Raw genomic sequence first — 27,793 nt, forward strand, 5'->3', positions numbered from 1 at the left:
CTCGCGTGTTTTCCTGCACACTGTACATCAGTGCTACATTGCTGCCTACACTCTTTGAACAAGTAATGATATTGTTACATTAGCAGACCAACAGACGCACGGAAGTGACGACATCGTGGAAATTTATTTCAAAATGGACGTAATTTGGTTATATTTTGTGAATCAAATAAAATAATTTGTAGCAGATTGTTGTAGATTGTTCCAATTTTAAAATACATAATGTTGTTATGATTCTGATTCTGTTGTTCTCGGATAACCAAATGGCAGGCAATGCAAGAATTAAACCAACTCCTTTCAGTTGGTACATATTTTTTGACTGTGAATAAAACATACTTAATTTTAGAAAACAATATAATGAGTCGACAATATTAGTCTACTTGCAAACAATCTAAAATGTTAATAACTATAAAGCAAGTTTACGCAAGTTATTTACATATTATATTTAATCAATAATAACAAAAGTGATCTACAAGATACCTTTACACTACAAAGCTCAGAAAGTTTCATTCAATTGCATTCATAATTTAATATCGTCAAAGTTTAAATACCCGCTCTTATATTTATAATTTAAAATACTTAAATAAATTAATATTCTCTTAAATATTTTTCTTGAGAGTTGCAGGGGAAGGATTCATTTGCGGGAAATGAATAAATTGTAAGTACTTACTTATATTAAATAATAATTCAGTACCAAGTGAACTGTCAGTGCAGGGTTGTCGAGCAACAGTATATTTGTTCTTTATAACAGAAAGATGAAGGCTTTATTCACATATAAAAGTCCATATGTCGTGGGTGTCACACAAATATCTGCGAGATGAAACGTGCCGATTTGCACACACGTCACAGAATACATACACATTTTCAGCTAGGAATTCTTCAGCTTTTCAGAAAAGTATCTCTTTGTATATGCACGAGGAATGTTTCCAGAACTCCATTCTAGAGGTAAATCATCTATATTTGTAAGTTAATTGTCATGGTTTGTGTTTAAATCGACTTAAAAGACTTAATGTTTGAAACTATAGTTTTCTAGCATACTTTTCGACCTTTGCCTTAGGATGCAACAGACAATGGCAGCCCTGGTCCAGAGTACCTCACCCCGCACGAGGGTGGTTATGGCGGCCGCAGCAACTCACCTAATTAAAGACAGATTAAAAAGCTCCCCCCTCCCCGCGCCACTCCCCGCGAGCCCCTACAAACGTCACTTTGTCAACTCTAATTGATATTGTTTATTTGTTTGCAGAAGAAAGCGGCGCTCCGCTCTGTGCCTCCACTCGGAACGTTCGGAACACTCGGACGACGACTTAATTGAGTGGCGAACTTTTAATTCGTACACGTAATGAGCGTAATAAGATCATTGCGGAGTTCCCGACGTTCTCTGATGTCAATTAATGTAGCGCTTAATAAATACGTTGCCGTCTTTATATTATGTTTACAAACATTACTCTTAAAGTTCTAAATAAATATATTTTGCGAATAGTAAAATAATTATCAAACGTAATACATTGCATGATATCCAATCTTATCTCAAACGTAAATTTAAAACAGAAACAACAAATCACAAAAACGTTTTAAAGTGAAACATGAAAGAACGTTTACTGATGACACGTATTGTTTGACACATTCATTGACCATCGTAATTATGTGTAGTTCGTAGTAATGTGTAGTAATTAACGAGTGCTCGCCCCCGCCCCCGCACTGTTCAGACAGCATTAGACACGCTCCCACAATGTTACCACAACACGTCTCAAAAGACACACATGCTACCCCGCTACAAGGTCACCGACGCTAAATGCGGCACATGATGCCTCTTAATATTGTTTCATTGTTTGTTTACTTCTTCCATCGATTGTCAAAGTTAAAGATTGTATGGGAAGCGCTGAACTATCTAAGAGATTATAACGTTATATTATAACCAGTACATGAATTCTGTATAATATAATGGAGCAACTATAACTTTCAGGTTTATTTCTCCACGGGACCGAGCAAACCAATATGTTTTAATGCATTACTTGACGTTGCGTACACGAATGTACTTTAATTAATTACACTCTATATCGTATGTCAGCGGGGAGCAATTTCACCCACATTCACTAATTATTTAATTTATTAGAAATATTTATAAATTGAAGGCCAGGCATACATCATTCGTTTGGCGCACTTCCAAACAGGGTCTATCCCACTAGTCCCGTTGAGTTGTCCCGTGACGGGACAACTGGCACTATTTTGTCCCAGTTGTCCCGTGGCGGGACAAGTGACACTGTTTTGGTGCCAGTTGTCCCGTTGCAGAAAAATAACGGGACTAATGGGACAGACGGAAGGGTCAAAACAACTGGTTCCATTGAGTTGTTGCGTGATAACAGGTACTTGGTACTTTGGTAAGATAGTAGATGATGAATTGTATGCTACTCTATGTAAACTTTAAATTCACAAGAAGTTTTTTTTACCATTTGGGCTTTTCACTTTATAATTAAATTGACAAGAGTGTCTATATCTATGACCTTCCATACCATAAATGTAAAATGCTTATCCGAAATTCCATACTTGAAAAAACATAATGCAAGGAAACTAAAAATATTTTGTAAACAGGCGCCTGGAGAAGCTCAAACACTCAAGTCAATTCAACATGTACCTAATGTAATTTCAACTTATCTACTAGAAATTAAGAAAAAATGTACTACAACACAACGTACAACGTCTGCTATCTTACTAAAGTACCAAGTACCTGTTGTAACACAACAACTTAATGGAACCAGTTGTTTGACCCTTCCGTCTGTCCCATTAGTCCCGTGATTTTTCTGCAACGGGACAACTGGCACCAAAACAGTGTTACTTGTCCCGCCACGGGACAACTGGGACAAAATAGTGCCAGTTGTCCCGTCACGGGACAACTCAACGGGACTAGTGGGATAGACCCTCCAAACGGGATACCACCGACCACAACAAATTAATTGAAAATTGCCTTTCTTTTAATAATATATAACTATAGCGACTGTTGATCACAAGAGTTCGAGGGCTCGTTACCGGAGTAAGTAAATGTGTTAAAGCCTAAATTGATTTCAATGACACGAGTCAGTTGCTCACATAAGTTATTTTCATCATGAAGCACAGATAGCGTATTGGCGAGGTTAAAAGCCAGACTAAGCTGAATAGTATACTCTTTTCAGTAAATGTTTTAGTGTTTTATAAATGAAAAGAGTTTGTGTTTCAGCTAAGTGGATAAGTAATTGTAGTAACCGCAGTAGAGCCTCACTCGCACAGTCGCGAGTAGCGTGCGGTCTCGCTGAGAGCACGAAGCGGGGCGAACGTGTGCGTGACACCGCGCGCATTAACTATTCACTCAAACGACGTACACTAGCCACCAGACACTGACAGAATAACAGAATAACTAAGAATTACCTTAACACTTACTTTTTATTAGAAGTTGTATGCTGTTAATAACTTAAACGGCAGACGGTTGAGACGGTGGTGATGTCGATCAAAGCCACTGCTCTGAGTACCATTCTGATGCATATTCCGTTAACTTCGAATCTTTTAAGGAAGTAAGGAAGTTCTAGTTAGTAGATAGCATTTAGTATCTTCGGCTACCGAATCTGTTAATTTCTTTCAAAGCGATACGTATTTGGTTAGTACAAATGTGAGGCTAGCAGTACAATTGTATTGTCAACTCTGTAAGAGGAAAACCCTACAATCAGTGACATGTGACACATAATTGTTTCACGCGGGTTCACCCGTTGTGTTCTCACAACACTGCACTTGTTCATAACTTATGAGTGTCACCGGCCCCGCCCCCCGCACTCCGCACTCCCCCGCGCCGTCACCCAACACGCGGACTATTAATCTTGTCTCTGTTGGTACAGAGTGTACCGAGAGGCAGCAGGCTCGGCGGCCCGTCACACTCACCCGCCACGCAAATATTATGATAACACAAAAGTACCGCTGTCGCCGGTAATACTTCATTTATTAACGTAAATATTTTCCTCTTAAATGATGTCTAGGGAACATAATTAATTTTGTGAAGCCTCCTGCGACGACGAAACCTTTCAGCTGTACTGTCTATCTATTCGTGTGTTTGTGTGTGTGTGTGTGGTACAAGACGCGGTGAAGCGGTGATTATCCGCGTGGCTCGAGCTCAGCAGTTCATTAGCCGAGGCTTAGCGCCGCTGACACAGCGCCCGTTCACTTAACTGTTAAGTGACACTTATTTACATACAACATGTACCACATAATAACAAGTTTATAGACTCACCAAAATATTAAACTAAAATTAACTTTCAAACACCAAAACTAGTAGTTTCAAAAGAAATTTCAGGCTCGAGTTAGCCTCAAAAATCGTTCCATCATTTCACCAGATGCGAGAATAACCAAATAGAGTAAATTTAGGAAAGTTGGAAACCTTAATCTAATATGAAGTACCTCTCAAACTTTATTTACTGGTAAGCTTTAAGTTAGTTAGCTTCACAAAAGGCAGTGTTATGCCTGAGTGTGTGTGCACTGTGCCAGTAGCCAGTAGGAGGTGAGTCGTGACACATGGATGTAGGTGTTTTACGAACGTGCTCTGTTATTGACGGTATCAAGTCTGTTGTTGGGTTTGTTTGTTCCCGCGATCGTGTAGTGTGTAGTCAGCGTTCCCGCCCGCCCCGCCGCCCCGCCGCCCCGCCGCGCCGCCCGCGTCTTCAGCGACGTCGCGTAAAAACTTCTTTATGTGCTTGTATGTTTGTTGGTGGTTTATAGCGCCCTTAACCCGTTTATGCTGAACAGCTCCACACCTAGGCGGCACACTGTATAAACTATTTATAACTTTATTTATATAACCAACTTTTATTTTTTGTAGCAGCATCAAAATACGCCCTGCCACTCGGAATTCCTTAATAAAAACATTATTGCTTTTATCGTCCCCAAACTCAAGACTTTCGAGTCAGTAGCTCAGGCAGGGGATCAATGAGTAAGATCTTTTCACGAATATTTAAAAAATAAACCTGAAAAAAGAAATGTTCAGGATGAAACGCATATTTTATCGAAACTTCAGTTAATGAATCCATCAGTCGTGCGCGTGACACTAATGACATAATGAGATCGTTTGTGGTGGAGTTATCGTGTTCGTAATACTGTGTATAAGCTCGGCGTCGCTCGTATATCGTCGGGCGCTGTCGTGTGTCGCGCGCGCACTGATTTACGAGCGCGCCGCCGATTTATCACTACTATAAGTATTATACCGACCACTTGAGATTTCACACGTGAAACGTAATTGTAGCGAATTTAGAAGCTCTACGTATATTTGACAAGTTTTATTGCGAGTTAAATTTAATTGGAATTGTTCTGAGTAAAACCTTGAAGACGCGATTACATCTTGCGAATACTGCACTGAGGCAAGGGATTCAGTTAGTTTTGGGTCAGTGTCTTATTCGTTTGCCAAAAAGTAAATGAAAGTATTTTAGTCAAGTAGTGAAATTATTTCATTGGCACACAGAAGGAAAATTTTTGTAAAAATCGACGTTAGCGGCAATCTCTATCGGCACCCGCCATGGGAACAAAGGGTTTTCAGCCCGAGCATGTCAGTTTCTTGTCACTCTTACCATTCAGTCCATACCATCATTGTTTTAAAAATAAACCAATGGTCATATTTCATAGGATTAGTATCATTGTATTGTGTTGTGTTATGCTCAATGGTGGTGGCTTACAGGAGGATCGCGCGTGAAAGAGCGCTCGTTCATGTAATCTCCGTGAAATATACGACGCATAAATGAACACACATTACTGAATGTACACTTTATCGGAAAGCAGTTTCATGTAATGATATTTGTGGATGCTGTATGTTCAATGCGTGTAAAGTTTTTAGTATAGCATTATCATCATCATAAAAGGTGCAAAACCAGATTTAAAAATCTATCTTAGTACCTACTACATACAATATTGCTCTCAACTTTTTAATACATAGATACAAAAATTACACTGATGTTAATGTACAATAACATAAACGAACCTCTAAAGTTTTTAGTTCAGCGGTTTGCAATTTACTGTAAGTGAGTGTACGAACCTGAAATACATACGGTGTATTTCATTTCCTGTAGCACATGGTCGCCTATTTAAATAGTTGTTGGAAACATCTGCGGTGTCTGATATCTGGGTGTAAGGTTCAGGGTCACACGTAACGTGTAACATATAAGATGTAATGTGTATCAGATGTGAAGGACGCTCGTCAGCTGTGCTCGTTCACACGCTGTTCACACGCTGAACATACGGCGTCACACGGCGTCTGTCAGCCACAGCGCTTAGTTCAAGTGTTTACTCAAATGTGTATCACGCATCTCCTACACATGATTGATTACGATTCTGTATCGTAATACAACATCACTTCCGCTTCTTTGTAATCGGATAACATATTTTTTAAATATTTATGTTGCCAATATTATTGCAAAATCTAGAAACATGCATCTTAAAGCCGATATGTACCCAACAAACGAAAAGTTCTGAATCAACTCCACATTTGTGCAGTTGCTATAAACGTGATTTTGATTATAAAAAACATAGTGAAATGAAATCGTAACGTCGGATGCAGTAATACCGGCATGCCGTATGCGCACGCGTGGTTCTCGAGACCGGCGGCGGCGCAGTACACCTCTATAAATAGCAGTACAAACAGACACACAGCACAGCTGTAATCACACGCGCGTGTGTTTCACACAACGAGCCCCACACTGGACCAGCAGCACAGCTCATGAGCTCACACAGATCGTACTGTTATACGAGCCTACTACATGTACCAGCAACACACGCTCACATCACGTGCAACACATATAAACATATTAATATTCCTTAATAAACTACACAACCCACACGAATTACGAATTGCGCAAAAAACTATTATAATGGTTATGTAGAACTTACAAACATCATAATTATATTTTCAGGCACTACGCTGATCAGTACTGAAGGTGTTTTCAGTGCTGTATCGACGTTCGATTCTATTTTCAGTAGGCGCAACAGATATTCCATCAATAGACAAAGTATATAATAGTGTCTAATCGTGAGTGGTTGAAACAAACAATTTGAACTTTATCCTGCCCATAGTGGAGCCGCGAGGAGATGTGGACGGAAATCCGCAACACTCGTTACACACTTGACACACTTATACAAAGTTAAATGCAGATGATGCGGGCGTACCTCCTACATATGTACATACATACATACATGACTGTCTGTTGACTATGTAGCAGAAGTCTCGCGGCGGTAATGTGCCACATTTATGTAAATATCAGCGCACAGCTTGCAAACTGCCTCCACGACGATATTATGTATACTACATGCTGTAGGAAGGAAGACCTACATACTAAACACTGTGTTATGAGGCGAATGGCAAACTCACTTTAAAAAATAAAACTTTATTTATTACACTTAGAAATAATACATGAGTTATGAATTAACACTGATTTACGACTAAGATTTGGAATTGATTTAGAACTGACTATATTTAGAACTAACTATGAACTGAATTAACTATGAACTGACTGTTCGTACATCGAGGACGAGCTTATATACTAATACAATATGTGAAACGTTAACTTATTAGCTAATGGTTTTAGGGCTAAAGTAAATATGATAAGCGAGTCCTGAGAAAAGACAATAACAAAGTGATTAGTAATTATAGTAAACAGGATACATTAAGATGTTTTGATTTAGATGATGTTAAAATATGAGGACTTTATAGTTATATATTAGGTTACAAGGATTTATGTATTAATATGTCTTATGTAATACTACAATGTATGACTTATATGCTATTATAACACCTCCCCCCTTAGAACAAAGATTGGGCGTTGGCGCCTAAACTTTGAGAAGATGGTGGCAGTATTCTTGTAGCATTATTTTCTTCGTCTTCGTCTTCTGAGATACATGAAGTATTATGAGTGATGGTCCTCATTGGGATACTAATTTGACTGGATCGTCTTCTGGAGGAGTTGTCAAAGCAGTTATTAAAGATTTGTATACATCCTCTTTCGTTTGTACATTGGGTAAATCTATACCATCGACTGAATAGTTTCAACAGGAGAAATGTTAACATGAATATACCCAATATAAAACTACTAACGAACGAACTAGTTTTTCATGGTTCTAACCATGAAAAACTAGTTCGGTTATTCTCTAAGAACCTTTGAGATGCTGATTTAGACCGTAAGTTTTGTAGTTCTTGAGAGTAAGTGTCTAGATGATTCTTGATAGTTTTTAATGCATCTAATGGTACATCATTGATGGCTATAGGAAGTAGAGTTGGAGTCTTGATGTCTTCGGGTATTTCAAAGCAATCTTCAGTTCTGATGTCGGGCACGATGACTGGATATGTGACATTGTCTTCTGATGACTGATATGCTGACAGAGTGCTGTATCCGGTGTGGAGTTTACAGCCCTCAGGTAGATTTATGATTCCGGATCCTTGAAGTTTGTGGTTGGAAATTTCATTCAAACATTGTAATACACAGTGAGTATCCTTTGTTAAAATGTAGAGCCACTTATTGTTGCCAAGAGGTTGAAACGTTTGAATTTCGGCAGGAAATGTTGTGGTTGTACAAGTCGTAGGGATTGTTGTCGATTTACTGAGGAGGATATCCATCTCGCAGATTGGTCGTGCTGAAGAATCGTAGATCACGAGGTCTTTACAGATGCTTTTTCGTGAAGCGTAGACTTTGCAGTTGTTCAGCAAACTCGTTGAGACATATCTTTGTTCACTAGGGTTAGTGGCCAGGTAAGTATGCTCAGGGATAATAGTTGAGTGGAAAGAGGAATTAGGATGTTGGATAGGAATTGAATATATATGATATAAAGTTAAAGGATCATTCTGAACTAATGGGAATTCTAAAATATAAACTAGTCGATCAGAGAAGACGTAGGCTGATAGATATGAAGAATCTAGAAGTGTATGGATGTTTTCTATAGAGACGGAAGTAACTAATCTTTTATTCGTTCTTAATTTATTAGATAGTAGTAATTCATTATATAATTTTTTCAAGGATATAATAGACGGATGGATAATGTTTGATTTAGCAAAGAGGATACTTGTAAGGCAGTCATTGATATCGTTTTCGAGATTTGTAGCCAATTCAAGGATTTGTATAGTAATAGATGTAATATCTTCAGTTATCTTTAAATTAAACACTAGATTTTCGGTTTTGTTGAAGTAGTCATTTAAGCGACGTATATTTTCGTTGATAATTTGTTCATCGAATGATATTTTAAATATGGTTTCATTAAAGTTTTTTATAGTTGAGCTAGTAATTTGAATTTGTTTTTGCATTAGTTCAGACATTTCTAGATTTTGTTTCTCGAGAAGATCTATGTATTCGTTGTAATGTTTGGCATCTTTGGCATCAGGAGTACCAATGAGCCATTTTAAAACAGAACTCAAACCATCTAACAGTTCTCTCTTTTGGCGTGAATTCTTACCTAGATACATACTTAGTTCTGAGAGTCTATTTTCGATTTTATTTAAGCTAACATTAAGATAAGATTTAGTTGAAAGAACAGTAGGGAAATTCAAATGTTTAAATGACATAGAATTAAAATTATTTGAAAGTCGTTGTAAGGACTCATAGGAAATGAATAGGGGCTTCAGATCACGATATATGATTAATTTCCATGATTCTTCGCTAATTAATATTTGGCCTTCTTCGTTATAAAATATTCCAGCGTTGGAAGTGAGAGGTTGGGAGAAATTTATATTGGCAACGATTCCGTTGGTTGCCCTGCAATAGAAACAACATTGTCTCTATTAGTTTTACGATAATTTTGAATTCGTATTTTAATAAATTTATAAATTTTGTATAATAATATTACAACTACGAGTTTAATAAAGGAACAGATTATAAAATTGAGTATATAACTAGGACTATAAAGGGATTGGAGTAAAGATATGTCATTCTGGGCTGTTGTAAAATGACAGACCCTGGAAATTATAAATAAATTTTACTTAATATATATCTAACATTAATTATCTCTACTACATATTATTATCTAAATAAGGTCGCAAACGGTTTGCATGCACTAATTGATTTTTACCTGCCTTTCGAATCAAATAATTTTCATTAAAGCCTACACGTAACACTTCGTATGGACCATCCCATTTTGCATCTAAACTATTAGGATTAGGAACTCGTAACAATACCTTTGAACCTACTTTATATTCTATTGGGTTTTTAATTTGACTATCATAGCGTTCTTTAGCTTTTTCTTTCATTCTTTCTAAGTTAATCAGAGCTGTATCACGAGACACTCGAAGACGTTCGTTTAAGTCCTTTAAATAGTCACATGCGTTATATTCTGGAATTGGTTTTAACGAATAAAATGGACGAGGTTTAAATCCAAAAAGGAGTTCATGGGGAGTGTAACCCGTAGAAGCATTAGTGGAAGTATTGTGGCACATGATTGCAAATGGAATTATGTGATCCCAGTTTTTTAAATGACGATTATAATACATACGAATATGGTCGCGTAATGTTGCATGGAACCTTTCTAGAGCACCGTTTGTTTGTGGATGGTATGCAGTATTGAATGTTTGATTGCATCCTAGAAATTTTACTAATTGTTTCATAACTTTATTCATGAATTCGGTGCCTTGATCAGAATGAAAATGTTTGGGAACCCCGAAATGTTGACAATAATGTAGTAGTTGCTTGGCTACTGTTACGGCTTCTTTGTCTGGGATAGCATAAGCTTGTACAAAACGCGTTAAATCATCTTGCAAAGTTAAAATATACTTGTTGCTGTTATCACTTATTTCTGAGTATGAAACAAGATCAATTGAGACACGTTCAAATGGTTCAGTGGATTGGGAGGTAATAACCATGGGAGCTTGAAAATTCTTTCTCTGAATTTTATTCCGTTGACAGGTGAGACAAGAGTCGATATAATTTTTGATATCATTGGTCATTCCTTTCCAATAATATTCTTCGCGAATCTTTTTTGTTGTTTCAGAAATACCACGGTGTCCTGAAAGTGGTTCATCGTGGAATGTTTTAAGAATTTTCGGAATTTCTTCTGGTTTAGGATATTTTACTTTGTTTTCGCAAATGATAATTTCGCAATTATAATATTGGCCTAGGTATGCTGAAATACGCAGTTGCTCATTATTTAATAATTTACAAGTTGTATCATACTTAAGATCGGGAATATAAAGAGTATCTATATTATGGTGTTGTAGACAGGACAAAAGTGCTTTGAAGTAACTTTCACTGTCCCAAGGATCGAAATGGTTGGGTCTTGTATAACATAAATAAAAATTTTGCTTTTCACTTGAAATAATGTGATCTACACTATAGAGTGATTTTGGTTTATCTAGGTTGACAGGTGCGCATAAAGATAAAGCTTGATTTAGTAAATTATTATGGTCAGCGTGATTACAAGATATGGGTAGAAATATGTTTTTATGTCTAGGATCTAATAATTGATTCGGTGAGATTTTTATAATAGAAGGATCAAAGCAATTAATATCAGGATCTTGTAAAGAAAGGAAATGTTCATAATTAATTTGCATATAGTCATCTTCATCGGATGGGAATTTATTGTCATTGCGTTCTACGTGGTCTGAAGGACTTGGACTATCTTGAGTTAAATCGATTACGTTAGAATTCAAAATAGGAGGTCGGGATAATGCATCTGCATTTGTATTAAATTTACCTGATTTATGAATGATCTCGTAGTCATATTCTTCAAGTTTTAGTCTCCAACGGACTAAACGACTACCGGGATCTTTGATACTAAATAGCCATTTAAGAGGCATATGGTCAGTTACGACTTTAAATTTACGACCGTATAGATATGGGCGGAAATGTTTGACTGCCCATACGATGGCTAAGGCTTCGCGCTCGATCACTGAGTAATTAGATTCGGCTTTGTTTAATGTTCTTGATGCGTATGCAATAGGTAGGTCTTTGCCTATTTCTCCTTGAGAAAGTATAGCACCGATGGCATATAATGAAGCATCCGTAGTTAAAATAAATTCTTTGTTAAAATCTGGATATTGAAGAAGGGGAGTTGTGGTTAAAATTTCTTTACATTTATCAAAGGCTTCTTGTTGGCTTTCACCCCAAATGAATGGTGTGTCCTTTTTAAGAAGACATGTTAAAGGTTTAGTTAGTTTACTAAAGTTTGGAATGAATCTGCGGTAATAACCTGCAAGACCTAGAAATGATTTGATATCTTTACATGATTTTGGAATTGGGAAATTTTGAACTGCTTCTACTTTACTCGGATTAGGTTTAACACCTTCACTTGATATAATATGACCGAGATATGCTACTTCTTTTCTCATAAATTCACATTTATCTGGTTGGACCTTTAAACCATGCTGCTTAAGGCGATTAAAAACTTCGGTTAATTTTTGCTCGTGTTCTTGAAGGCTTGATGCGAATACCACAATATCGTCAAGATAGACAAAGCAACGGTCACCTTGTAAACCTAAGAGAACATTGTCCATGGCTCTTTGGAATGTTGCGGGTGCATTTTTCAATCCAAAAGGCATCCTAAGAAACTCATAGTGACCATATGGAGTGCTGAACGCGGTTTTAGGTATGTCTTTAGGGTCCATTTCGACTTGATGAAAACCAGAAGCAAGATCTAATGTAGTAAAATAAATTGAATGACCTAATTTGTCTAGAATGTCTGTTATGTTAGGTAAGGGATAACTGTCTCCGATTGTGATTTCGTTTAATTTGCGGTAGTCTATCACCACACGCCATTTTTGTTTTCCTGAAGCGTCTAGTTTTTTAGGTACTACCCAAATGGGGCTGCTCCAAGGCGATGTGCTAGGTTGAATTATGTTTTGGTCTAGCATTTTTTGAACCTGAGATTTGACTTCTTGCTGATGTACGTAAGGAAACCGATAAGTTTTAGTGTTGATAGGAACATCTGAGGTAGTTGGAATTGTATGTTTTGTATGACTTGTGAATGTAAGAGGCTCATCTTCTATATAAAATATATCTGAGAAGTTGTTGATGATTTTATCTAATGACTGTTTCTCTTCGTTATTTAAATGATCTTGTCGAATTAATTGTTTTACCTTTAACCTCTTATCATGGACGTTGTATTTAATATTTGTTGAGTTAATTGTATGAATATTCTGAGATAAGTCAATAGTTTGAAAACTCGTTGCTTTAATTATAGGAATATTTATTAATTTGTCTTTGTCACTAGTGTTTACGCATGTAATTAGAAATTTGTTATTTTTGACTGTCACTAGTGCGTTTGGAATAGTTATGTCTTTGTTAATTATTTGTTTGTCTATGATTGCGGGACCATTCTGTACATCATTAGTGAGACATGTGATTACTGTTTCGGCCCTTGACCCTATTAACTGGTTTGTATCTGAGGATCCCTTTGTGATTTCACCTATATTGAACAATTTATAGGAACGGTCTCGTACACGCATTGTTTTAGATTGAACATGAATACTAACATTAAATTTAGTCATAAAATCATTACCAAGAATTCCGTCAACTTCTATGTTAAGATTAGCTACATGAAATTTAAACTTAGAGAAATTGTCTAGAGCAATTTGTGCTGTGCCAAAGCTTTGTATTGAAGAATCTTTTCCAGATATACCAACTATAGATACGATGTCCGATACATCTAGAGGTGCGTTACCAATCTTTTCCTTTTTGAGGACAGAAATGGCTGCGCCGGTATCTATTAGCATAGTAACTGGGTTGCCTTCAATATGGAATTTGCAGTGTAGAAGATTTTCAGGAGGTACGTTTAAAGAAGATATTCTGATGGATTTCGTGATCTTTGATTTTGTTGAGTTCAGACGAGATTTAGAATTAGATTTAGTATATGATTTAGAATTAGATTTAGTGTCAGATTTAGTATTAGATTTAATATTAGATTTAGTTTCAGATTGAGCGTCAGATTTAGTACAAGATTTAGGAGTAGATTTTTGCTTAATACTAGAGCTAGAGTTATTAAATGATATAGGATTAGATTTAATTATTGTTTGGATTTCAGCCTGAATACATGCATCGCGAAGTTGTGTCCGATACACTGGTAGACTTGGCGATGTTTGAGAATCAGTCTGAGTAAAAGCGTCGCGAAGTTGTGTCCGATACACTGATAGACTTTGCGAAACTTGCGTGTTTTTTATGTGTCCCCGATGGACTGGTCTAGAAATTTGTTTTGTTATAGCTGGAGATCCTCCAGCGGGACTTGATTTTGGATCATTTTTGTCTGGACATAATATTGAGAAGCGGTTTCCTCGGACATGTCCAGATCCGGGGCCGCTTTGGAGTTTAAATTATGAATTTTAGGCTTAGGAGCTGGAAGCGCACGTTGGTTTACCTGATTCGACTGTAGATTTTTATAATTGTTAAATTGCCTTTTTCGGCACTCTGAAATTAAATGACCTGGTTTTTTACAGTAATTGCAAGTTTTACTGGTATTTATATGATTATGATTTGTTGGTGGAGTTGGGTTTGTTAACCGAAACATTTGCTGTCGAGCACGATTCATTGCACATATTTTCTCCTCTTGTATAGCGAAACGGCCTGCTTCAGAAAGAGTTGTAAAGCCTTTGGTTCGCAACATTACTCCTATCTCTGCGCTTATACCGTTAACGAAGACGCTTAAAGCTGTTTCTTCGGTAACCGCTAATCTACCGTAAAGAGTACTGTCAGTGATTTCTGTGCTTAACTTTTCGACTATTTTACTCCTGCATAGATCTACTCTATTAAAATACTGGGTTACAGATTCATTTGGTTTTTGAAACATAGATTGAAGTTCTAAATTAAGATGCGATATGGTTTTTACGTTTGAAAATTGGCTAATAAGAGAAGATTTCAATGCTGCCCAGTTATTATATTGTCTGCAATGGATATTTGATGCTCCTACACCAGTAATGTTATTCAGGACGTACACTAATAGAATTTGCTTTTGATCCTCTGTGGCTAAATTAAAAGCTGAATCGCAGGATCTGACGAATCCGTAGATCTGGTCAGGTACATTTGTTTCGAATTTGGGAATTAGTTTGAGGAGAGTCGCTATATCCAGAGAAGTTGAAGTTTCGCTTTTGATCGACATTTTGTAAAAAAAAATTTTGGTAAATATACGAATAATAAAAAGGTTAAAACAACTTGGATAAGATTTAGGAACTAGGAGTTAGATTTAAGGATTTCAGGCAAGGAAATAGAGCATATGAGTTTGGCCACTTACCACAGTAACATCAATATGTTCAGGAGCTGCATGTTCGGCGAAAACTGTTAAAAGCCGTCGGCTACCACACGATGACTGGGCGATGCTGTCCCTACGTGCGTTTCGTCTTCACAATTGCAGTATCCTACCGACTGCGCCAAATTTGTTATGAGGCGAATGGCAAACTCACTTTAAAAAATAAAACTTTATTTATTACACTTAGAAATAATACATGAGTTATGAATTAACACTGATTTACGACTAAGATTTGGAATTGATTTAGAACTGACTATATTTAGAACTAACTATGAACTGAATTAACTATGAACTGACTGTTCGTACATCGAGGACGAGCTTATATACTAATACAATATGTGAAACGTTAACTTATTAGCTAATGGTTTTAGGGCTAAAGTAAATATGATAAGCGAGTCCTGAGAAAAGACAATAACAAAGTGATTAGTAATTATAGTAAACAGGATACATTAAGATGTTTTGATTTAGATGATGTTAAAATATGAGGACTTTATAGTTATATATTAGGTTACAAGGATTTATGTATTAATATGTCTTATGTAATACTACAATGTATGACTTATATGCTATTATAACAACTGCTTAACACTAAACGACTATTACTGTGATAGTCTTTAGTTTGTCGCTCGGATCAGTTGTCTGATTACTAAAGAACAATTAGATTCCTTGACTCACTTTCATTCATGTTTCACGGAGGCCGTGAGCTCTGTAGCATTGAGCGGTCATTAAATACGGGCTTGCTGTGCTAATATTTGCGCTCCTAAATCATAGTTAATACCAATTAACGAGTGCAGTAGTGTAGTACAGTCAGTGTATGCAATTAAACATCGCGAGCGAGGATGTTTGGCGACACTCACACACACACACACACACACACACACACACACACACACACACACACACACACACACACACACACACACACACACGCGTCATAACAAGTGTGATTGATGCGCGTCGTCCGTCATCGCGCGCTGAGCTTTCAAACAAATGCACTTATTGCGACTGTACTCTGTACACAGCACACACGTCCTTCACAAAACAATGTGCTGAAACTACAGTCATACAAAGCTGTTAGAAAACAAGATTTATAAAACTGAATAATAATTATATAACAACATGTGAAAATAAACACAAGCTTAGTGTATCAGAATCTGCACTCTTAAAAGCTCCCTATTTTGAAATGCGTTTTTATTGTGTAAATGATAGTCTTGAATTAACCAACAATTTCAGAAAATAGCAATAATTTGAACTTTACTAGTTAAAACGAAATACAATCCATAATTGCCTTTGCATGCATGAGGAAAAAGCAGGCGTAAAAAATATAAAAGCACATGACTTCATCAGTGGGAATACAGCGCGCGCCCGCCGTCTGTCATTACAGTGTGACGTTACAAACAACGCTCGCCTCTGTTCACGACGTATGTAGTTTAGTTCTCACCTCACGTATATTTATATCAATAACTGGCATACTATTGGTAATAAAACGCCGGCACGTCGCTTGCAGATAGTGTAGTACCCCGCGACCCCACGCGATAGAAGGCGACAGTGGGCGACAGAGGGCGACATAAATCACTTGCGTGCTTCGATAGATAAAGAGAGTTCGTAAGAGGATGGCGAGGTAGAACGACGCGGCGACGTATCGCGTCCGGACAGAACGCGTGATGTATGACGCTACGATCACCTGTCATGGTGACACCGGCAGATATTGGCAGGTAATCTGACACCAGCTTCTTCACACTACGTCATTCTTAAGCAGGGACTTGTCACATTAGTTTTGACCAATGTTAACTAATTGGTTTATTGTTATTAAGTATTTTAGTTACTTGTATTTCTACGTGATTCACGAGAGACTATGATCCATTTCGTGAACTTATATTCTACAAACTTTACCTGATTGTGACTTGCATCATACGCTAAAGTTTACTTTGCTTCTATAGCATCGAGTAAGTGACGAGACACGCGTCACAAGTAGGTTGTGTACATCGATGCGACGCGTTGTTGACGTCGCCGCGACGTCGCGGCGCTACAAACTGTAGCACTCAGAGTGTTAACAGTTTAGCCTCGCTTTGCTTCACTTTGCTTTACTTTGCCTTACTTGAGTACTCGGCGCCTGTCAGGGCATGCTCCGCTAAGTGTTTATAAGTCTTTGACTTCCTCTTACACTTTAAACTTCAACAGACGCTAGCCTTGTACCGGGACTTAAATTTTAGCATCTTTAATAAATATTCATTTTAAAGCATGTTTTGTTTCGTGTTCCTTCTGAAGCCAAACCTCCTATGATGTTATTAAACTACAGGTTAACGATAAATGGCTAAAATAATCTAGGATTTCGTACTTTAACTTCCAAAGACTTCTTCTATTTATAGCACTGAAGCAATATTTATTTATATTATTTGTACAGTACGGTAGAAACCAGCTTAGAATGTATTGGTAGTCCACAATTAAACGCGCCGGCCGCTATAAACGTAGCTGAATGAAAGCATTTTTACGACGCCAACTAAATATAGCGTCGTTTTAGTTTTATTCACGTCAATAAAACTCACAGTCAATAAAATGTGGAAATTGTGTCAATAACGATTTGAAATTATTTATCACGCTCATGCACGCGACACGCTATCAACGCTCGGCAACAATTACATTTTATTCACTCTGTGCAAATGCAACGACGCACAGTCGCTGAGTGTGCACCGAATGTTGCACATTCAGTAGATTTATATTGAACGAACATGGCTCAAAATGGGTCATTTGGATCCAAATGATTGTGTCAGTGGCTTGTACAAATACCGGAACTTAAAAGTTATAGGAGAATATACACCCTATATTCTCCTATAACTTTTAAGTTCCGGTACTTAAAGGGGAAACATAAAATTATATTTATCTAGAATAATCAGTGGTATTATAAACCGGTATTACTAGACTATCAACCATTTAGCACTTATATAATTAACAACTTGGCGATACAACTAATAATGTTAAACAGTATCAAATAAAATCTTTCTCTACTATCTATTTCCAGTTCCTCATTTAGCTTTATATATTTTGATTTCATCAGCGATATCTGTCATCTTGTCTCAAAGCAGGCCACCCCTCCCCCCTTCCTCCACGGAAGGCCGGGGGAGGGGGTTGGTTCAAACAAAACAGTATTAAATCAAGTTGTGGTTAGATGTGCGATAACGCGCGATGTTTTTGTGAAGCGAATATAAGTTGTTGGTATAAATCCATCACCAGTGAACGCCAACAGCGACGAGTCGACGATAATATTTGTGCACTTCACGTAGACATGATATATCTTCGTGCCAGTCATCACGGAAATAACTACTGTCTTATTTTTTTCCCCTATGTTAAGTGGATTTGTGAGTTACCCAGCACTAAATTGTGTTACCTTACCAAGAGGTCAGAGAGAAAAAATGGTTAGGACTTAGAATTTAAATAAAGAAGGTAGATCAATGATGTCAAAAAATAAATAAATAAATAAATAAAATTAAATGTCCTAATTCATAACACTTGTGAAAGATCAATATGTGTTTTGAAACCCAGAATTCAGATCATTATCCACTATTCGATCTCTACCTACACTTGAACGTCTTTCAGCAAGTGTAAATGTCTATATTTACCGAGTGTAGTGGAGTTAGTGTGCGTTCACAGTCAATGTCAGGGGTAATGAAGGCGAGGTCAAGTACAGCGGTTTAATTAAATCGCTCACAAACTGGTGGAGCGACTGTGATTACTCGCGAATTAATTTATGTTAATAGTACGTAACGTGTGTCGCCGACCGACGCGACCGGGGAGGGACTGACGTGGAGAACACAATTTTGGTGCAAAGTTTTTAATGAGAAATAATCTCTTTCGAAGTAAGTGTATATATTGACTTGCAGCTGTTTCACCGTTTTCGTTCCCTTTTCACTGGATAAGCTATTGACTCTTATTCTGTAGTGGTAAAACTAGGACTACGCGTTTGTATCATTCTTCAACCAACAGTAGAAAAAAGTCCTCAACACAACTGAACACTCCACTCTTGTTTACCAGCTAATACAACATCTTCTGCATAGTCAGTTTATTAGCTCCTTGTGTTGTGTTTTGCTGACGGTACATGAGATATTAGCACAAGCATCATGGTCTCGTAGTCTAGGTCCTACAGGCTCGCCAGAGTGATTTGTGATGCAGATGAGTAACACTCGAGAACTGTGACACAATATAATGCTGAGCTATTACGAGGCAGACGTTAGCGTCGACCTCATGCCTACTAGTTCAATTAGTACTTAAACGTACATTCAACGAATGGTTAGTGGTCAACCTAGTGTCAAAGTTGTTCAAGCCGCCGGAAATAGCTTAACGAATGTTATCTTTAAATCTGAATAAATAACGATTGAGACTGACTTTTTACGTGCCCTGCGAAGCACAGAGACGCCCAATTCAATTACCATTACGGCCACCCATCTATGTAATGTCCCATGCTAAGGTTACTTAACTCACTGATAGTTTTACTGACCAATGAGCAGAACTAACTATGAGCGCCTCACTGAGTACTAAGTACATATATCACATTATCGTGGTAAAATTAAGTACAAATACTGCTAAGTAATGTAACACAATGTAGTTAACACAGGACATTTGTGTTTCACTTGTTTGTTACTAACTACTATTACAATATGTATTGAGATTCAGTTGTTACTTGTTCATAATATATACATCATGTAGTTTCAAACTCAGGGAGACATACAATTTCAACAGTTGTAGATTTCATTCTAATTTGATAAATTACACAAGTGTTTGTCATGAGTTAGATCTAGGTGCTAGAGTAACACAGAGGCGTGAAGATGACTGGCAGTATTGTACCACAGTCATCGCTAGTCTGCTTCTAAAAATATATTTTAAAATGAAACTACAGAGTTGTCACAAGACTTGTTCTTTTATTATAAAGTTCAGGGAGGTATAGCGCAGAGTTCAGCGGTGTCTGTCGTCCAGTGATCCAATAACTAACACTCAGCGGTGATCGCACTGAACACACTGACACTATACAGTACTGAGAGCGAGCAGTCGTCGTAAACTAGTCAACAAGAGAGCCCCGACGTCGCCTGCACGTCGTGCACTTTACGACGCTGTACTGTGCAGCACTCGTCCTCCTTACTGGCGCTCTCTTAAACCCTAAGATATATTATTTGGGCTGCACATGTGGTGCATGTGAATGAATGATCATCCTGCAGAATATCAATACATTTTTCAGATTTGATAACCAAGTCAGACAAGGAACATAGAGTAAATATTAGTTTGTCAAAGTCAAGCGAATGTTGTACGTCACTGCATACGGACCTCAATATCTTGACAATAAATCTAATTGGTTTATCATCATTTGAAAATGCGTAAGTCAACGGCAGGCCCTTATTGGGAAATCAACAACTTTGGCGACCAAATAAGACCAGACACCAACTCTAGGATTTTAAGAATAAGGCTTAGAGAAGTAACTCAAATATTGGCTACTTTGTGGCACCGATACGGAAATAACAAAATCTCTTGAACGCACTTGAACATTGAGTGTGACCGAGCGATGAATGCGATGATACAGGGAGGTCAATAGCAAGCGATTTGTTTTATTAAGATGGCCTCACATCGTCACATCACGACGGCGGGCGCGGCGCGGCGCGGCGGGGTCGTGGACTCTGTGGACTGTGGACAAATTGTCTCACAATCGACACTCGTGTGAGTAATGGCGGCAGTTCCGTCACTGAGCTGAGAGGTGCACGGAATTACTCTCTTGAGACGTGACCCCTACTGACCTCCCCACTAATGACTGTGCTAGAGCAATTTAAAAACGATAAACGTTTTGTAGCTCAAACAGAGCCACAACTGCTACAGATTTTTATTTATGAATTATACAAAAAATATACACTTGGCCACGATGTTAGACTTAGCAATTAGCACGCTGTTCTGTTCATTCTCTCATTTCAGAAAAGTCAATGTTAACTTCTCAAGTTCTTTGTTACTGAATGCTCTACAATCAATAACGTAAAGTTTCAATGTACGTTTCTGATCTATGTCTGTTGCTGTTTCAATAACACCCTCATATGAATGATAGTAGGAGTACACAGCACTGTGAGGCCAACAGACAACATTCAGGTTTTACAGCGAGTGATAAAGCCGGGTTTTATGAAAGGCCCGGGGTTAGTGCCGGCGGGGAATGCGCCGCTAATACGTGCCCTAACATCACTGACACCACCACACATACTGACATAGCTGAAGGTGCAATATACCATCGTAATCACTATACGGGTAGGTACTTGTATATAACGTTACGTTGACGCTACCTATTGTTAGTTTCTACTAAAAGTCTTTACATAAACTAGTAAAGACTATGTACATAAAACCATTGAATCTGCAACACTGCTTCTGATACAAGTAAGGTAACTTCGGAATCACGCAGAAGGTCAGTTTTACGCCCATGTATCGTATTATTTATTATGTGTGTAATCATTTTCAGTCGATCATAATTATAATTCATTCAGTCATCCATAATTGCGATGAGAGAGACTGAATCAATAAAAATTAAGTATCTATGAATGCAACAACAACGTAAGTTGGTATAATTACACGTATTATGACGCTCACGTCACTCGGGGCGGGTCAGAGGTGCTCCTCCGTGCAGGCTCGTGACGTGTGTCCGTCTGTTAGCGCACACATGCGAAACTTCACACCTCCTGTACATCGCGCTATTTATACCTCGCTATACAGGATGTGTGTGCCGTTGTGATTACAATTAGCCGAATTATTCGGGCTGTTGACTGTCGCCTTCCGCTCCAGATAATCTTTGGACTTTGATACTGTACCGAACATTCAAGAACATATGATGCTAACATGTGTGTTTGGCCAATATTTTCAACCATGTGATAATGATGTGGTCAAATACGCAATATACTATGAAGAAATTGAATTTACGTGCGAATGAAATGTAAATTAGATATACCCTCAAGATGAAAGCGGAACAAAAAGCGCGTCCCTTCTGATCTAAGGCAGTTAAGAAACAAGTGAACCGGCGCGTTGCGGCCGACGCTACAAGATTGATGACGTAGCGGCACGGTGACGACGGCCGACGGGCGGCGACGGGAGGCGACCACGTGTCAATCAGCCCTTATTGATGAGCAGGCCGGCCCTGCGATTGTGCCGCCCTGACGACGACGCACGCGATATCATAAACCAGCAGTCCTCAAACTTTTTGTGACGAGGAGTCGTTCCATTTCTTTTACTTTAGATCGTCAAAAATGTCGATTCCAATTTTAACTTTAAAGTGCGGTATGTAAATAAACAAACATGCCATGGTGTACGTTATCCGTTTCTTGATATATTTTTTTCTTTAATAGAGCACCTAATGAATCTTAATAAAACTTGTAAATAATTCAGAAATAAAAATTAGACAGAGTTAGTGAACATCCAGTCTTTTGAAAAGCTCACGATGTGGCCTTGCGTGCTGATCTGTGGTCTACGGTGCACAGTTTGTGAACCGGTGTACAGATGGTAGCACTACGACCTGAATATTTCAGGACATTTATAATGTGTTGACGTTTCACCACGTCTTCTATTTCTTTATGTTAACGAGCGAGATATTATGCTAATTGTTCGATACACTTCCATCGTTTATTCAAATATACTGTTTCTAATGGAACCACCATATTTGACTTTCATGACATGAGAAGCGGAAGCTCTTTAACGATAATATAATAATATGGATTTATAACGTTGTATTGAAAAAAAAAGCGAACTGAAACAGAAATATACATTTGTAGTACCACTGTAACGTTATTACATTATATTACTACTACACACAGTGTTGAATAAATGTGTAAAATAAATTAAGCCCGCGTAAATCCGAAGCACAATTTCAATTCACGAAAATGAAACCAGATTTACAGAAGCGCTCCAAATAAACTGAAACTCGATATTAATTCGAACACATCACACCGTGTAATACACGACTCGTTCAATTATTTCTATACACACATACACGCAGACACACACACACACACACACACACACATAGTACTGAACATAACAAATATTCTATGAAACGTTTTGAGAGGCGTATTATAAGCCGTTGATACACTTAAAGTTTGGATTAAGTTGTGTTTACAATAGGGGACATTATTCTCGAACATGCGTCCCGACATAAAATGTTGTTGTCGCTCAACGTCGCCGCGACATCCATGAGTCGCACGGCGTGTTGCTAGCTGTTGCTCTGCGAGTGTGCGCGTAACAGTTATCTAACAAGCTTAAATAATGAAAACAGCCTTCATTTTGTGTTCTGCTGAAAGTTGTTATCTAATCTAACAAGAGCATATTGAATTACTTCGAGTAGTGCGAGTGAGGCAAAGAGAAACGATATCAAGCGATACAGTCATGCAAAGCAACTTTACCTACTCTACGGCAACTATGTCTCAGCAATATGTATCTAGTGAAAATGTGTCTTAAAGTTCTCCATCAAGTAAACATGTAACAATAATCTGTGTATAATCGAGCACAGTGTGTGATTGTGCACAGTGTGTGATCGCGTGGTGTGTTTGTTCAGCGGCGAGGTAATCAGCGCGGCCGCAGCGGCTCACCGGCTCACTCGGTCGCGGCAACAATGCCTTGACGCTGCGCAGACTGACGCATGACGCGACTGATAGTGATTGCAGACATCTGCGCTCTGTCACGCTGTCTTGTGCGAACATTAACACATATACACAAACTGATTGTGGATTCAATCTAAATACTACTGATCTAATTACTATATTAGTTGCCCATGTTGTAGAAGATAAAGGAGTTAACTGCTGAAGGAAATCTTTGAGTTTGAGTCCCAAGTTAAGAAACCTTCTTTGATGTTAAGCAGAAGTCTGGAGTTTAGAAAAAAGTACAATAAAATATGAATAAACTCATGGCACTGATGTAAATGAAGATGATGTTATAAACATGTGTTTAACGACTAGGCAGCAACACGGTGCGCGTGTTAATTACAGTCGTCCATAAACTAGTAGTTCGATGTGATAGGAGCGCGTCTATTTAATATGTGTTCAGTCACGACTCGTGTAAAACGTGCGCTAACTAACAACTAGTTATCTAACATACCTAATGATTTACTATATACCTACAGTAGCGCAATTCTCTACAGGAGGTACTGTCAAGTAAGAGAGTTTTATACTTAAAATGTACTGCCAAAATAGTTCCTACGATGCCCGTTAGAGGCGCTGTTCAGATTTTCGTGCTAAATTCCTCGATATCCAGCCGGTTACCAGTAGTTAACAGCAGTAGAGAATCGAGCTACTGATACTACTATTTATTCTTAAACCACGGAAAATTTACGAGAATGAAGTAGAAGAGGCGAGTGTCGAACACAATGTTGTGCTCTTGTATTGTATCGTGAGTGTATTTGTTCACGGTGACAGCTTGTGACATGTGTCGTATTTATAGCACATTGTGTCGGAGCGTTCACCTCGACGCGTACGTCACGCGAGAATCGAACCCACGTGCCCACACTGATTGACACTCAGTCTGCTGGGAGTGCTATGATATGAAAGAATAACTCAATAAGTTGCTAATAATGAATATTCGCTAGGATTCGACGTCAACGCAGGGCAATTAGTACGAATAGAAATGACTTGTAAGAGTTATGTTTCGAATTCTTATTTTAAACGAGTGAGGACGCAATTCTTCATGTACTTATATCAGAAAACCGATAGAGAAAAGCAAATACAAAAACCATAAAGTATAAAATCTGAAAATATTTTAGAAAAGAACTTAAAGAAAATTGTATCGCGATCTTAAATAACAACGAATTGTATTGTGTTTTGTTGTCAGTCGAAGTATTACCGACGAAATCCAATAGAGCGAGAACAAAATATAACTTGTGCATGATACGAGCAAATGTTGGTGTTCGTGAAGTCAGTCCGCGATGTAGTAGTTGTTCCCGCGGGATCGCTCACCGTGTTGAACGTGTTCAATGTGTTTCACTCCAGTGATACGAGCAATCGAGCTCTACAGTCAATGTATCGGCGATCTATTTCTGTTGCAGACGCACAGACAGACACATCTATGTAAACATTAGACGTCTGCTCTACTTGTATATTATCAATCTTGGTAATTGAAACTAAATATGTAATGGCATAATAATGTAGTCGTGGTTGCCACTGTCCTATATGCCCTTTGAACCATCTGAAATATAAGTTAACTGACCAATGAGCAAAATGCTCAAAAATAAAGATTGTTTTATTTCAAAAGCATTTTATGTTAGCGACAAAATCCACAGTTAAAAGTTTCGTCACGGACTAAAATGTATTTCGTAAAATCTAAGTTCAGTTCTAAGTAAGAGGACTCACTAAGTGGAAAGTGAGAACGTTGTTAATCTTGAATCTGAAAATCTATTTAATTTATAAGTCGCATGAAATTTGCTTTCTCTAGTTCAAGGTTAAAAGTGAGCATTAGCATGCATTGCTGGGCTTTAGATCGAGAGAGCGCGATAGCAGTTTGGAATTTACTCCTCGAGGAGAGCGGCGCCGAGCTGAGCTGTGCGGAGCGACGCGGAGCGAGGCGGGAACTAATAACTGTCAAGCATGTCTTCACTCTTTCCAAAGGATCTCAGCCGTTATATTATTATCTAGACGTAAATATTGTCAGATTTAAATTATAATGAGAAATAAACAGTTGTTCGTGATATTGTTGACGTAAATATTAACTTTAATTAATTGCTTGTCTCGTAATAATTGGATTACTATAATATTATACACTTTGTTTACTTTTTACTCTGGAAAATAATGAAAGTCGAACGTGATTTTAAAGTCTACGCATATTGTATCAACGATATTCAGGTAATTTTATTAAGTAAACTTAATAACGTGTTTCGTATATTGTGTATTATTAATACTACAATTCAATATTTTCGTTTTTATTTCAATGACGATCAGACTTCAGTAACTATAAACTAAAATCAATAAATTGTTGACGGACGTAACGTAATCAAACACCGTACCCATGTTAACAACATAACAATTTCCATGGCGCTCTTCAACTAAACCGAAGTAAACTGTCAGCGCGAGGGATCCCACCCTTAATGAACAAAGACATAACCCAATATTGTCCGCCACCACACACACACACACACAAGCAAACAATCAAAACTTAACACGTACCACACCCGACGTCAACACTTTACACCATGTTTAAGAGCCTTTTCACACATACTCCATACTCTCTAAACGGACCACCACCACCACAGACCATCATCGAGAACTACGAAGTAGGACAAGTGTGTAAGTTTCTCGCATGTACACTGTTTACGCATGCTATCACTGGCAGTATTGTCGAGTTATCTTACAAAAGACGTTGCTTTACATCACAAAGAAAAGGCACGTATGTGCGGAAAGCTGTCATATTAACTCATATCCTACTACTTAGAGCGGGCTACAGCCCGGCGTCGGTTTACTCCGGTGCGTGTGTAAGGGTCCTACTGTATCGGATCTGTGGCCGGCTGTCGGCGTGATTAATGTGCTCATCAGTTTCGCTTCCGCGGCGGTCCGGCGGGACGCGCCGGTTGCCGTAACCCGCTGTGACGTTATCACAATATTATGTACAAAACTTCCACTTGTTTTGTTTCCCTGAGCATGTTGTGAAACGCCATCATGCTCGGATTTCCCGCGAGACGCGACTGTTCTTGCACATTTTATAAGCTATTTTTAAACCTCTGGAATAGGATATACCTTGTTATCTTCTCTTTGATTAAAAGATGCAAACAATGTCCTATTTCAAAGACTGTTAATGCTCTATCGGAGCAAATATTAAACATAATCAGTGGAAAACTGCTAGAAACTTGTTCATTCTCTAAAATAAAAAAGCAGTGACATATTATGTAATTTGTATAAAACATTTTTCCTGCACAACTTCATCGGCAGCACATGTACGAAAGAACTAAATTTCAGGGTTGTCACTTGCTTGAAAATAAAAACTTTCAACCTTCTACAGTAGCAAAGCTGGTGACTCAATTTGGTAGCAGAATGCAATTTCATTAGGTTTTCTCGTTCATACGAGTCTTCTTCTTATCGTATGGTTAGTGGTCAACCTAGTGTCAAAGTTGTTCAAGCCGCCCGAAGGCCTTTGACGTGGCTTAACGACTGTTATCTTAGTAGACAACAGCCGGGACCGACTTTTTACGTGCCCTCCGAAGCATGGAGACGCCCAGTTCAAATACCACTATGCGGTCACCCATCTATAGAGTGACCGCGCCAAGGGTTGCTTAACCCACAGATCGTTTACCGACCGGTGAGCGCAACTGGCTATGGGCGCCTCAAACGAGTAATAACTGGGTATAATTTGAAAATGGGTATTGCTAGTCTGAAAAGGTCAGTCTGTCTCTTTGTTTAGATGAAGACATCTAAAAGCAAAGTGAGTGTATCTCGTTATTGGTAAATAGATGTTAAAGCTCAGCAGTAATAGTATTGCGTCACGATCCGTTGACCAGTTGTACCGACGACGACGTAGCGACGACGTCCAGGGGGACAGGGGACTGAGCTCAGCGGACAGGGGACCGAGGAGTCACGTACGAGATTAGATCACGCTTCACGGACATTTG

General features: G+C 38.2%; 1 protein-coding gene across 3 annotated transcripts in view; it reads right to left on the bottom strand.

Moving 5' to 3' along the window:
* Dh31-R (Diuretic hormone 31 Receptor) overlaps positions 1-27,793 on the bottom strand; it is a 193,202-nt gene that overhangs the window by 37,606 nt on the left and 127,803 nt on the right. The window lies entirely within an intron of this gene.

Source organism: Anticarsia gemmatalis, chromosome 13, assembly GCF_050436995.1.
Source record: "Anticarsia gemmatalis isolate Benzon Research Colony breed Stoneville strain chromosome 13, ilAntGemm2 primary, whole genome shotgun sequence".
NCBI lineage: Eukaryota > Metazoa > Arthropoda > Insecta > Lepidoptera > Erebidae > Anticarsia > Anticarsia gemmatalis.